Here is a 12,635-nt window from a genome sequence, read left to right as displayed (position 1 = left end):
GGATTGGGGTGAGTGAGTCTCAATGTGTCGCGGGGTTCAATTTCAATTACCTAAACACTGTGTAGCAGCTTAAAGTTCAGGTATTTATTTTTCAACCTCTCCTGGTGGCACTTGAGCATGTATACAAGTGGGCCAGAGATCAAGACAGAGAGCGAGAGGAGGGAATAACACCTCCCTTGTGTCTTTCCAGGCTTTCCTACTTTTCTGACTGCATTACATGAAAAGAAAAGGCAACCAAGGCAGAGCCAGCCATTATACGTGGGCACCCAAGTTGCCTATTCAGGTTGTATCTATTGTATTGTGGGAACTACAAAACACTCCTGTCCTTTTCTAGGAATAAGTTGTTACACTTGTTTCAAAAAACCAGGGCAAAATGTAATGGCACAGTGGAATCAAAATAGCACTTAGGCTTGTTCAGTTTATTTCTGGATCCATTTCACTCACTGGCTCCTTGTAATAAGAAAGGCAGTCTTGGCCACTTCATGAAAGCAGAGTGTATCTTTATTTGTTTAGAATAATGGAGTTGGAAGAGACCCCAAGGACCATCTAGTTCAGTCCCATTCTGCCATGCAGGAAGCACAATCCAAGCACTAAAAATGTCCCATTTTCCTCCTGTTCCTTTCCCTTCAAATGCGCAAGGGGCTCAAGGTGGCTAATACTGAAATACAAACAGAACACAAAATTGGCACTAAAATTTAAAGGTATGACAGTGCTCAGTTCGACTGCATGCTCAAAATAAAAATAGGACTATTGTTCGATGGTGAAAAGGTTTGAGCAATCTAGACCTGCATCTATCTCAATAGTTAAAGATTTAAGCCGGAGGTGGGCAAAGCATGGCCAGCAGGCTGCATGCTACCCCATAGGGCAATGTTTGCGCCCCCATGGATTCTGTTTCCAAAAATGTTTTTTGCTCCAATTTTTTTCATAGTGAATATGGAGGGCATTTCTACAATGTTTGGAAATGCTGAATCACCCCCCCCCCCCTTAAAAAAAATTCCTAAAATATCCCAAAATGCCCCCAAGGGGGGTATGGCAAGAAAGGCAGAGCCTGCACAACATGGTAGGGAAAGGAGTTTTACTTTGTTTCTAATCAAGAAACAAAGTAAATGCCCTGTCAATTTATGTCAATTTATGTCCAGCATAGGTAACTGGAAGTAAACACAATATAAACTGTACTCACCTCTGGAAACCATGCCCTATGAGGAATGACTCAGGGAGCTGGGTATGTTTCGCCTGGAGAAGAGAAGGTTAAGAGGTGATATGATAGCCCTGTTTAAATATTTGAAGGGATGTCAGATTGAGGAGGGAGCAAGCTTGTTTTCTGCTGCTCCAGAGACTAGGACCCAGAACAATGGATGCAAACTGCAGGAAAAGAGATTCCACCTCAACATTAGGAGGCACTTCCTGACAGTCAGGACTGTTTGACAGTGGAACACACTCCTTCCTCGGGGGGTAGTGGAGTCTCCTTCCTTAGAGGTTTTTAAACAGAGGCTGGATGGCCATCTGTTGGGGATGCTTTGATTAAGAGTTCCTGCGTGGCAGAATGGGGTTGGACTGGATGGTGATCTCTTCCAACTCTATGATTCTATTTTTAAAAATGCCTGCGTGGAAAGCCCCCAAACACAATGAGAATGCCCCCATGTACCCTGGAGACATTTGGGGACAAGAAAAGGGAAAAAAATTAAACAAGTGCCTTCCTAGGCTTGCACAGTTGACCAACACAGTTTAAGGCATTGGCCTGGATAACCATTTAGTACAGTCCCTTGCATGTTTCTTCAGACATCCTACTAGGTTAAAGGGGGCTTCTTCAAGGGACATGTGCATAGCTGGCCCTGCTTTTAGTCATAGCGATGTGGTCAACTCCGATGGCAGATCCTAGGATAGTTCACCGCCATCCTGGTCACCACTCAAGAATGATTTTGTGGCGGGACTGAGATTGTGGAGCTATGGCCCAGTAGGCTAGATCAGGTTTGCGCTAGATATTGCCATGGGTGTCACACAGTTCCTTTTGGTGCAAAAGGGGTTATATTATTGCTCATCATCTTTGATTCCTTTATGGTGCTGAAAGGTCATCTTAAATCCAAGTCTCTCTTTTGTGTCTTAAACTTGGCTTTCTGTTACTGGGAATGTAGCAATGAAGGTATATGAGGAGAGGAACTATAGATACACAGAGATATTATTGATGAAGTCCAATTCATTTTCATTAAGATCTTAAGATGTTCTTGATGATCTGAATCAAATTATGTTGGGCCTAATCAATTATACTTTTGTGTGTTGTAATTTTCTTACTCCATTCATTTTCCACATGATGAACTGGGCCTGCACTACCATTGGGTAGAGTAACAGTATCAACCCAATGGCAGGAATAGTAGCACCACACAGTCTGTCTTCCATGCCTTAAACTAGAAGGAATCCCATTCTGTCCAAAATGCCTTGAAATGGTCCTGGGAACTGAGAGGGTTTATGCATATGTGTAATATTACTAAAACAGTAACGATAAATGAGATTATAGCAAAGACATTTTATTTAGATCTTATATGACTATGGCGAGACTGAGTCACCAGTGTTATTCTTAGATGGGAAAAAATTCCCAGAAGACAAGGAAACAAATAGATTCAAAACCATTTTCTTCTTCTTTTAAAAGAAAAATAAGCAAAGAAACAGTGACGACAAAGTTCTTGCAACATGCAGATTGATCAGCCTTGTTAACAATATTACAAAAATGTATGAGAAACATACTTATAAATAAATGATTAGCTTGGGCTGAAATGATTAAGATTTCATAAAACACGTCTCAGTTCCCAAAATCTTATACTAGCGAAACGGATGACAGAGACACCTGGCAATGAAACAGGGGCTATTCTGGTGCATTTAGAATAAGTCCTGGGTTTCCACATTCTGCCAGAAAGGCTAAATCCAGAGATTTCCGAGAAAGTTTCTGGCGAAAAAGCATAAAACAGTAAGTATAAGACACTGGTGCTTGTGCGTCATATTTTCCAACCAATACCATTCCCCTCCTCTTCATCCATGTACACAAATGTACACCCCATCTACACAAATGTGTACTCTTTGAACTGAATCCTATGGGTTACTCTCAAATAGAGTAGATCCATTGAATCAGTGAAATTTACCACTGTCCTGACTCAACATTAAACAGTTGATTCACTGGGTCTACTCTAGTTGGATTCTGGGCATTTTCACTTTCTGCATGTAATGTACACTGCAGTAGCCATTATAGCCATTTTAGTCTGTAAAATCTGTATGCAAAGAGATCTTGTAGCACCTTTGGGACTAACTGAAAGAAAGAAGTTGGTAGCATGAGCTTTTTTAGACTTCCTCGGATGCATTTGGTGGAATGGAAAGCCAAGGACAGAGCTATATAAAGTATTTGTGTTGGAGAATGTCAATTCAAATTCAAAATCCTGTGTGCATGGAAACGAAGTAGCAAGTCCAGTTTTAACTATGGTCATTGGTGGACATAGGCAGCAAGGAAGCTATAGCAGATGAGGAGAGCAGATGAATGTGGGAAGCAGAGGGATGTGGTGAATGGGTCAAGGGTGCCCTCATGAGGATGAGGGTTAGATAGTGGTGAAATGTGCATAATGGTCAGATATAATGGTTTCCTGGCATGCTACCCACATTCCAACACTATCTAACCCCCACACTGTTTCCCACACTCATCCACTCTCCTGTAGGCTACAGCTTCCTTACTGCCTTTGTCCACTGGACTTGCCACTTCTTTTCTGATCTTCACCGATATAGATCACCCCCCCCCCATTCGCCCCAATTGTCTCTCCCCAATCTTGTGTATTTTAAATTTTATCTATTTTAAATCAATTTTAATCTGCAATTACAGTGTCTTAGTTAAGGTAAGGGATAAGGGATATGTAATTTTAGTTGTGTATATGTCTATTTGTTTATATATGTTCTTGTAACCTGCCTTGATCCTTTTGGAAAGGTGGGATATAAATAAAATCTATTATTATTATTATTATTATTATTATTATTATTATTATTATTTTCCATAGGCACAGGATTTTGAATTTGGATTGACATTAACCCAAAATAATGCCCTGGGAATTGCAGACAAAAGATTCGTTCAGAGATCCTGGAAGACATCTTTCCATAAAAATTTACTATACTCGGGGGATGTCTAGAAACCAAGTCCCACTGGATGTATTCAATAAGAGGATGCCAAATGTGTGGAAAGTTAATCCAGAGCGTAAGCCTCTCGCTCTGTTATTACTGTCTGCGGTTTTCTCTATTAAAGTTCTCTACAAGTCCCAAAGTCTAATCTACAATCCTACAATGTTCAACTTTCTAGTTTACCAGTTCTTAGCTACATCAAGCTTGGCAACAGCTAAAAGGATAGGGGCAATTTTCTTTTTACATATTTTACATATTTTAACACATTGGATGTGTGGGTCTTCCTCACCAAAAATCACATTAACTTGTTTTAAAAATTGGGGGGGGGGGGGGGAAATTAGTGGAGACTTTAGAGGTCCACACTTAGCCTACAAGCCACAGGTGTACCATCTCTTTACAAGTGGCAAGAAATCTAGTGGCATGGGACACTAGACAGTGGTGTCATTCAGGGGGTGTGGGCCACATGAAGTGACAGCTTAGGAGGGTTTCATCCAGTGCTCCGGTGAGAAGGACTACCTTGTGCATCTGGCAGCTTTGCTGGCTGGGTGGGAAAGTCAGTCTCCTCCCTTTGTTGCCCAGCCAGTAGCTCCATCAGACTTGGAAAGGCTGTTGAAGAGAGAAGGGGAGCATGTTAAATATGATCTGTGCTGGGTGTCAAATATACAGTACCTCCCCATTTGTGGATTTGGGATCCACGGTTTTGATTACTCACGGATGGCAAGTGGGGAGGGAACAAAATGGTGTGCGCACCTGTGGCGCACACACAGGACCATAATATTGGCAATTTTTCCAATTTGCGGGGGGTCCAGAATGGATCCCCCACGAATTGGAAGGGACAACTGTGCTCTGCATGCCATTGGGGAGGTCACCACTTCTTGACAGGTGTCCCTATGTGTGACGATACTCTGTCTCATGGAAAAAGAGTAGTTTACCCAGCTTTATCCATCTTCTCACTGCTAAGCTACAGTTCCGCTATACCCTGGGCATGAGTTCTGTTGCGTTTGGTGGCATTTACGTCTTGAGTAGGCATGTATAAGATTGCACTATTTCTTAAGCAGATGGCTCAACTGCTGAGCAGAGTGAGTGTTCTTTATTCTGATGAATGTCTCCGCCTCTCCCCCATTTCCCTGTTCCCAGGTTTGCGGCGGAAGATATATGGATGAGGCCCAGTTTTTATTTCTGGAGGCAGCACAACACCCACAAGCTTGGCAGCTGCTAACTTGGACAGATTGTGGAGGAGAAGCAGCAGCAGAAGAAATTAAATGACAAGAGATTTTGAGGCTTTAAAGTTTCTCCAAGAAAACCTGGATCAATTTGCTTCTATAATTGGATCACTCAGTCCTTCACCCTTATATGACAACTGTGAGATGGTTCAATCCTGGGGGAGTGTTGATCTTTAGAAATGCTCACCAGGAATGCTTTCCATTCCCTGTCCCATATCTCTTCCCTCTCCCTGCATCGGACCAAAAAAAGAGCCTCCCAGATCATCTTTCACAGAAAAGAGGGAGGGAGTCGTCTTGCTGAACCAAAAGCCACCAATACGTCCTCAAAAACACAGCCTTGTCTTAGCTTTTCCTCCCACTCTCAACTAATTGAATCACCTGCAAAAGAGCCGGACTGCCAAGAATTAATACCTGACTCTAAAGAGTTTAAATTAGAAAAGATGTGAATGTTTGCAATTAAAATTTCAATGAACCTGGGTTAAAAGAGACCTGCAGCTGTAAATGAATATACATACATACACACATATATATTTTTGCAATGTCACAACAATATTTTGACGCCTTTTCTTTGGAGGAGAAAAAATGAGAAAATATTCAAAAGTGTTATGGAAATATTCTTTCAGCCCCATCCCTGTTTATGTTCCAGCCCCGCCATCACCTACTTCCATTTGTGCGGAAAGAGAATGTTGTAATTTACCAACTAGGAAACACTATTACCAGTCAAATTTATGTTCAAGCATATGATCTATTTACGTCCTTTTTTTATCTATGCAATACATTTATGCCACATAGCCTCAGTGGGATTTTTCAAGCTTTATCATTATGGCTTAAAATTTAAGATGAAGGTGGTCATGCTAAAGATCTGAAGACGATTATCAAGATGGGGTTCTCGATTATGATAATGGAGAAGGCTATCAAGATGATGTTGTGGATGATGATAATGGAGGAGGCTGTCATGACTCTTCACAGACCAGCAGAGGACAGTTTTCTGGTTCAGAGGGAAACATTTAACAGGAAAAGAGTATGCAGATAATACAGAGAAAGACTGGTATACTTTGGAAAATCCTAATTAGAATGGACCAATTCAATTGATTGTTGAATGATAGGTCTACTCTGGTGGAGGCTAAAATAGGACTTAGGCCAAAGAGTGTATCTACACTGTGCAATCAAAATTACAGAGTTTTTGTTTTTGTTTTCCTATGCAGCAAAAAGCATTTTCTGTGCAGGGATTAATATTTCTGTGCTGAAATATTATTTTACATGCATAAAATGTTGTTTCTTGAACAGAAAATCCTGTTTATATTATGTGATAGCACCTAGATACACACCTTGCAACTTAAGAGAAAATGCCATTTTACAGCGATGGAACACAGACCCTACATCTCCTTCATTGTGTCCAAAGAGTCACAATTAACGCTAATTGTTTTTTTGTTTAAAATAAGACCAACCAACACAGCTCAAAGGGATTTACAGAGGTATTTACCATTGCTTAGGGCTTCAGCCAGTCAGGGAATGGACTCAGATGCCAGAGAAGCAAACATGGATGGTTTTCTCAGAAGGCCCTCCGGGGAGACCTGAGCATGTGGAGGTTGCCATGTGTCCTTTCATTATGCACACACCTGTGTCATCCACCTCATTAAAGAAAAAGGCAGCTAGGGAAGCAGGCAGCTCAGGAGATTAGCTAAAAGAGGTAGCAGCTGTCAGCTCAAGGCAAGAACCTCAAATGTGACACCTGGGAAGCATCGACAAACAGTTCTCATCATTTGATAGGCTCCTCTGTGGCCCTCACAAACCATGCTGCTGGTATGGGCCCACTTTTAGCTCAAGAGATGAACCCGCTTCAGTATTTTGTTTAGCTGAGTATGATTTGCTTTGGCAGGTGCACAGATAAGACCAAGAAGAGGGTGGACCTTCAAGACAAAACAAGCCCAGCTTCCCCAAAGGAATGTAGAAAGCTGCCTTCTACAGAGCTGTTGGTTCATCTATCCCAGTATATGCAACTCTGACTGGTAGTGGCACTCTGAGTTACCAGGTAGGATTCTTTCAAAGGAGATCTTTGTTATTGCCACATACTATAGTCCCCATACTAACCAGGGTACAAATTAGAGCTATATTGGATGTAAATGGCTGCATGTGGAATTACACATTAAGGTTGCAATTCAGAATGGCTCATCATAGCACAGGAGTTCTGCATGCAGACCTGCACTAGGCTGAGCCATATACAACCACTATTCAGATTTACTGTGCAGCCTCTGAAGTCCCATCCTCCACAGCCATTCCATGCCTCAAGGGGAAGGGGCAGGATCAGAGAGGAATCTGGCTATGCCCTTGTAACTATTTACAAAATGACTTTGACAGCAATGAGATCCACTAGGATCCTCTGGAGGTCTCCGTGACAATTAAGCCATTTTGCATCTAGCTACAGGGACACAACCACCAGGTGCTTCTCTGATCCTGCCACTCCCCATGAGGCATGGAATGGTTGTGTGAGGCTGGGGCTTTAAAAGCTAAAGAATATCTTGGAATACCAAGGAGACTGCCAAGGAATACCAGATGCTGGAGGTTATATTTAAGAGGAAGGCAAAAGCAAACCACTTCTGAGTATTCCTTGCCACAGAAAACTCTATGGCATCCATGAGGTTTCTCTGATTATGCAAATAACTTGAAGGCATGTACCGACACAGATACAGAATTCAGAGAATGATGCTGGATGAAAGAGTTGTATGGGTCATACTATTTTGCAAGGGTGGAAACAGTGTTTTGTCAGATGCTGTTGAACTGCAACTCCCAACATTCCCAATCATTGGCTATGCTGCCTAGAGCTTCCAGAAATCTCAGTCCAACAATTTGTGCAGGATCACACCATTCACCCCTCCTTGCTTTGAGGGAATGAATTCCTGTTGTTGTCATTGTGGTTGTTTGTCCTGAAGTCATTTCTGACATATGGCAATGCTAAAGAGAACCTATAATGGCAGTGGTTCTCAACCTTCCTAATGCTATGACCCATAGGTTGAGAACCGCAAAGGGGTCACGACTCACAGGTTGAGAACCACTGCACTAGAGTATTACAGATTATGGCACCAAACCTGGGTCTTAAGTGACTCCTTGTGAAAGGGTTGTTTGACCCCTAAAGGGGTTGTGACCCACAGGTTGAGAACCGCTGTATAATGGGGTTTTCTTGGGAAAATTTGTTCAGAAGGGGTTTTCCTTTGCCTTCCCCTGAGGATGAGAGAGTGGGACTTGCTGAAGGTTACCCATTGGGTTTCCATGGCTGAGTGGGGAGTCAAACCCTGGTCTCCAGAGCGTTAGTCCAACACTGAATCAACTACACCTTATACATGTTGCATGTATGTCCTCTATGGATGCATCTGGGCATTTTGGTCTAATGCAAAATGTCTGCATTCAGCCCAAGGTTGTAGAATCAGAGTCGCACATGCACACATATTTGGTTACAAAGCTGGGTACACATTCAGCTGCTTAATATTTCTCATCAACACAGTGATTGCATGGCACAACCAATACATAACTCCACAGGTGGAGCTTTATGCTATCCTACCCCAATGTAAGCTCTCAGCACTAACCTCCTCCATTTGGTAGTTAGAACATACATACACATACAGTCACAGAGGACCAAGGCTAACAAGGACATCATCATCAGTAGCAAAAGACACAGTGACCTAAAGAGCAACCAAGATGGAATACTGATGCTAAACCTTGGTGAAACATAGGTAGGCAGGCGCATTATGATAGCTATCCAGGTAGATATAAATGCAGCAGACAGAGAAAATATGCCAAGAGAAATAAATGAGGGTTAGATAATGAACCGACATCCCACAATGCCAGAGATGAGTAATAGGCAGGTAGATCAAAGAGTCAACCTTTTATGGGGTAGACGATAGAATTGAAGCAAATATACATCCCCTCCCCATGCTCTGCTGGTGGCATAAATCTTTCATCCCTGATAACGTCTGTCTTCATAAGGAGAGAAAGAATTAAATATTTCATGAGATTGCAGTCAATCCTGCTGGCCCTATTCGGCTGACATTTCAAACACACATTTGACATTGCACTCGTTCCCCCTCTTGGAGGAACTATGCTGACGGGCACATTAGCATCCAAAGCTCAGCAGGTTGGCAAATCTAATTTAATAGTCAACAAATAGATAGGTCTAGAGAGCTATTTTCCCCTCCTGGACTCTCCTTGCTGTCTCTTGCCTCATCTGATGATGATGGAAGGTGGTCATATCTCACCAAGGTTGGAAAAAGTGGGACATGTTCCACTTAAGAGATCCTGAAGAACCAGCAAGGAGAAGAAACACAAGCCAAGTATGCTTCTTATTATTTCCCAGCAAAATGATCAAGGACAACCTGAAGTAAAGTTTGAGTGAGTCTATATTGTTACTTGTCTAGCTACTCTCTTCTATGACAGTGGGCTTCAAATGTTGACCTGTCAGGTGTTCTGGACATCAGCTCCCAAGGTTCCTCACCATCAGCCATACTGGCTGGAACATCTGGAAGCTGAAGTCCAAAACATCTGGAAGACCAATAGCATGGATTTTCAGGACATAGGAAATGCTGCGGATCTAAAACAGATCCTTGGTTCATCTAGTCCTCTGTTGTCAACAGTACCTAGGAGCAGCTTTCTAGGTTTTCGTCAAAGGTATTTTCCAACCCTACACAGGGAAGCTGGAGATTGAATCTGGGATCTTCTGTAGCTACTTTACCACTGAGTTATGTTCACTCTTTCCAAAGGTTACACTGAAATTGCTTGCATTAAAAGCAGCAACATACATGAAAATTATCCATCCATCCATCCATCCATCCATCCATCCAGGCATGTTAAATATCCAACATGGGATCAACAATCTCATAAACATTTCATTACTTGTTTCCACATACCCCGCCTTGATCAAGGCCTCTGAAAGAGAATCCAAAGGTCAAATTGAGTCATGTTTTTCTATTTTAATATTTGACTGTTTTGGTAAAGCTTCATTATTCACCAGAATATCCAAGACAGATTGGTTAATAGACTTATTTTTTGTGTGTGTGTGGTGGGCAGCTCTCCTGTAAAAGAGACTTTCCTGATTTGGCCAAAAGTCAGTTTCAATGAGAGAAAACAAAGTCATTTCAGAGTAAGGACAACATCTGCTGAACAGAACACTTTCAAGCAAATTATAATAAAACGTGTCAAGGGAAGATTTTTTCAAAGATTATTTTTAAAAAAATATTTTTAGCATGAAAAATCTTATTTTCAGTCAAAATAATAAATAGTCAAAGATAAAGAAATGGAAAGAAGAAAAAGGGAAAAATAAGAGAAAAAGGGAAACAGACCTACAGCCAGTTCCCAGTATGGCTCTGATCTTCCCAATCCTGACTGTAATGAAAAGAAAAAGAAAAAAGAAAGGAAAAATATTATTCTATTATTACAGAGCCATTAAATAATCCTACTAAAATTACTAAGAACACGTGTTGTGTGTGTGTGTTGTGTGCGTTCAAATAGTTTCAGATCTATGGTGACCCTAAGGCAAACCTATCATGGTGTTTTCTTTGCAATATTTGTTCAGAGGAGGTTTGCCATTGCTTTCCCCTGAGGCTGAGAGCCTGTGACTTGTCTAAGGTCAATACAATCCAATATATGTAATACAATTCATTTATTCTTGCAAATAGCCAGCATAGTCCAAGGTCTCCCAATGGGTTTTGTGGCTGAGCGGAAATCGAAACCTGGTCTCCAGAGTCATAGTCCAGCTCTCAAACCAATGTGTCACAGTGGTGCTAATAACCACAGCCTCAGATTATTACACCGTTTGATTTCTCATTGCTCAAAAAATTCATAAAGGGTATCCAATCTTTCAAAAAGTCATCAATTGGCTTATCCTTTAGAACCCATGTTAATTTGGCCATTTGGAATAACTCTGCAACCTTCACAATCTTTTCTTCCATCACTGGTGCTTCAATTTCAGCAAACTATATTCTTGCTGCTGTTGTCATATATCGAAGGAGCACCGGAAGGAAAGTTTTCTTTTCCTGCTGCTGCTGAAAATTAACACCACCGCCACCATCACCTCCAGAAGTAATGAAAACTTTCAGCTCAATCCTAAATCAGTGTCTCTTTTGGAACGTAGCTTCTTCTGGCGCAGAAATGTGATTTCATTATTTCACAGGAAATACATGCTTTGCTTATATGTTCCTCACTCTGCCAGTGCCAAATCCACCAAGTCCCAAGTGGAAAATCAATGATTCATACAGTAATCTTCCTCCCTTCAGTAGCTTCTGCTTTGGAGGATGAGAATTCTAGGGATAGATCACTTCAGAGTGAGAGCTGAAGTAGGTTTCCTAAGAAAGGATACCCACCAGACACAATGGTACCCAGGCACAGAGCAATGCTGGCCATGACAGGGTCTCTCTTTCTCTCTCTTTCTTTCAGAAGTATAACAACAATAAAACAGATGGTGAAAAGACAAGGAAAAGACTGTTCCAAGGGTGATTGTTCTTTTATTTAAATCTGAAGTGGGAATCCATTTGGTCCCCACAGACCTCTTCTAATACCATCTCTTGTTGTGTGCCTTCAAGTTGTTTCTGATTTATGGTGACCCTAAGGCAAGATTATCATGGGGTTCTCTTGGAAAGTTTCTTTAGGAGGGGTTGTTTTTTTTTAAATTGACATCTTCTGAAGCTGGGAGACCATGACTTGCATGAGGTTATCCAGTAGGTTTCATAGGTCAGCGGGGATTCAGTCTCCAGAGTCCTAGTCCAACATTCAAACCACCTCCTACCAGTGATGGTGAATCTTTTACAGACCGAGTGCCCAAACTGCAACCCAAACCCCAATTATTTATTGCAAAGTGCCACATCCCTCTGGTTTTCTAGTAAGAAACTCTGGCAAACTCTGTGCTAGAGCGACAGCATGTGTGCCCACACAGAGGGCTCTGAGTGCCACCTCTGGCACGTGTGCCATAGGTTCGCCATCCCTGTAAGCTTTTCTTTTGTCATTGCAGAGGTTGATCGTCTCTTCCTATCTGTGATGATCAGAGAAGTGTCTGGGTATGTCTCCATAGCCAGATGCAGACCATCAACATCTTCTGTTTAAGACCACCGAAGGACTCCAGCCGATTTCGCAGAGAAGTGTCTGGCTATGTCTCAACTGTAGTGTCTTGCACATACTTTGAGAGGCTGGCATGTTAGACCCAACTAGAGTAGATCCTTTGAATCAATGACATTTAGCTATGTCTTGATTCCCCTTTTCACAGATGAGTCAATGGGCCTACTC

General features: G+C 41.8%; 1 protein-coding gene across 4 annotated transcripts in view; it reads right to left on the bottom strand.

Moving 5' to 3' along the window:
- LOC149307169 (leucine-rich repeat and immunoglobulin-like domain-containing nogo receptor-interacting protein 1) overlaps positions 1-12,635 on the bottom strand; it is a 444,518-nt gene that overhangs the window by 235,302 nt on the left and 196,581 nt on the right. The window contains exon 1 of one of the 4 annotated variants that reach the window (XM_089538473.1): positions 4,663-4,684. The exons of the other annotated variants lie outside the window; for them this stretch is intronic. The gene's annotated coding sequence lies outside the window, so the exon portion shown is untranslated. Of the gene's footprint in view, positions 1-4,662; positions 4,685-12,635 lie in introns of those variants that run through there. 4 annotated transcript variants of the gene reach the window in all.

The sequence above is a fragment of the Sceloporus occidentalis genome, unplaced genomic scaffold, assembly GCF_023333645.1.
Source record: "Sceloporus occidentalis isolate IW3139 unplaced genomic scaffold, rSceOcc1.0.p SCAF_9, whole genome shotgun sequence".
NCBI classification, from domain to species: Eukaryota; Metazoa; Chordata; class Lepidosauria; order Squamata; family Phrynosomatidae; genus Sceloporus; species Sceloporus occidentalis.
Note: the sequence above shows the minus strand (reverse complement) of the source record. Positions and strands in the feature narration are given on the sequence as shown.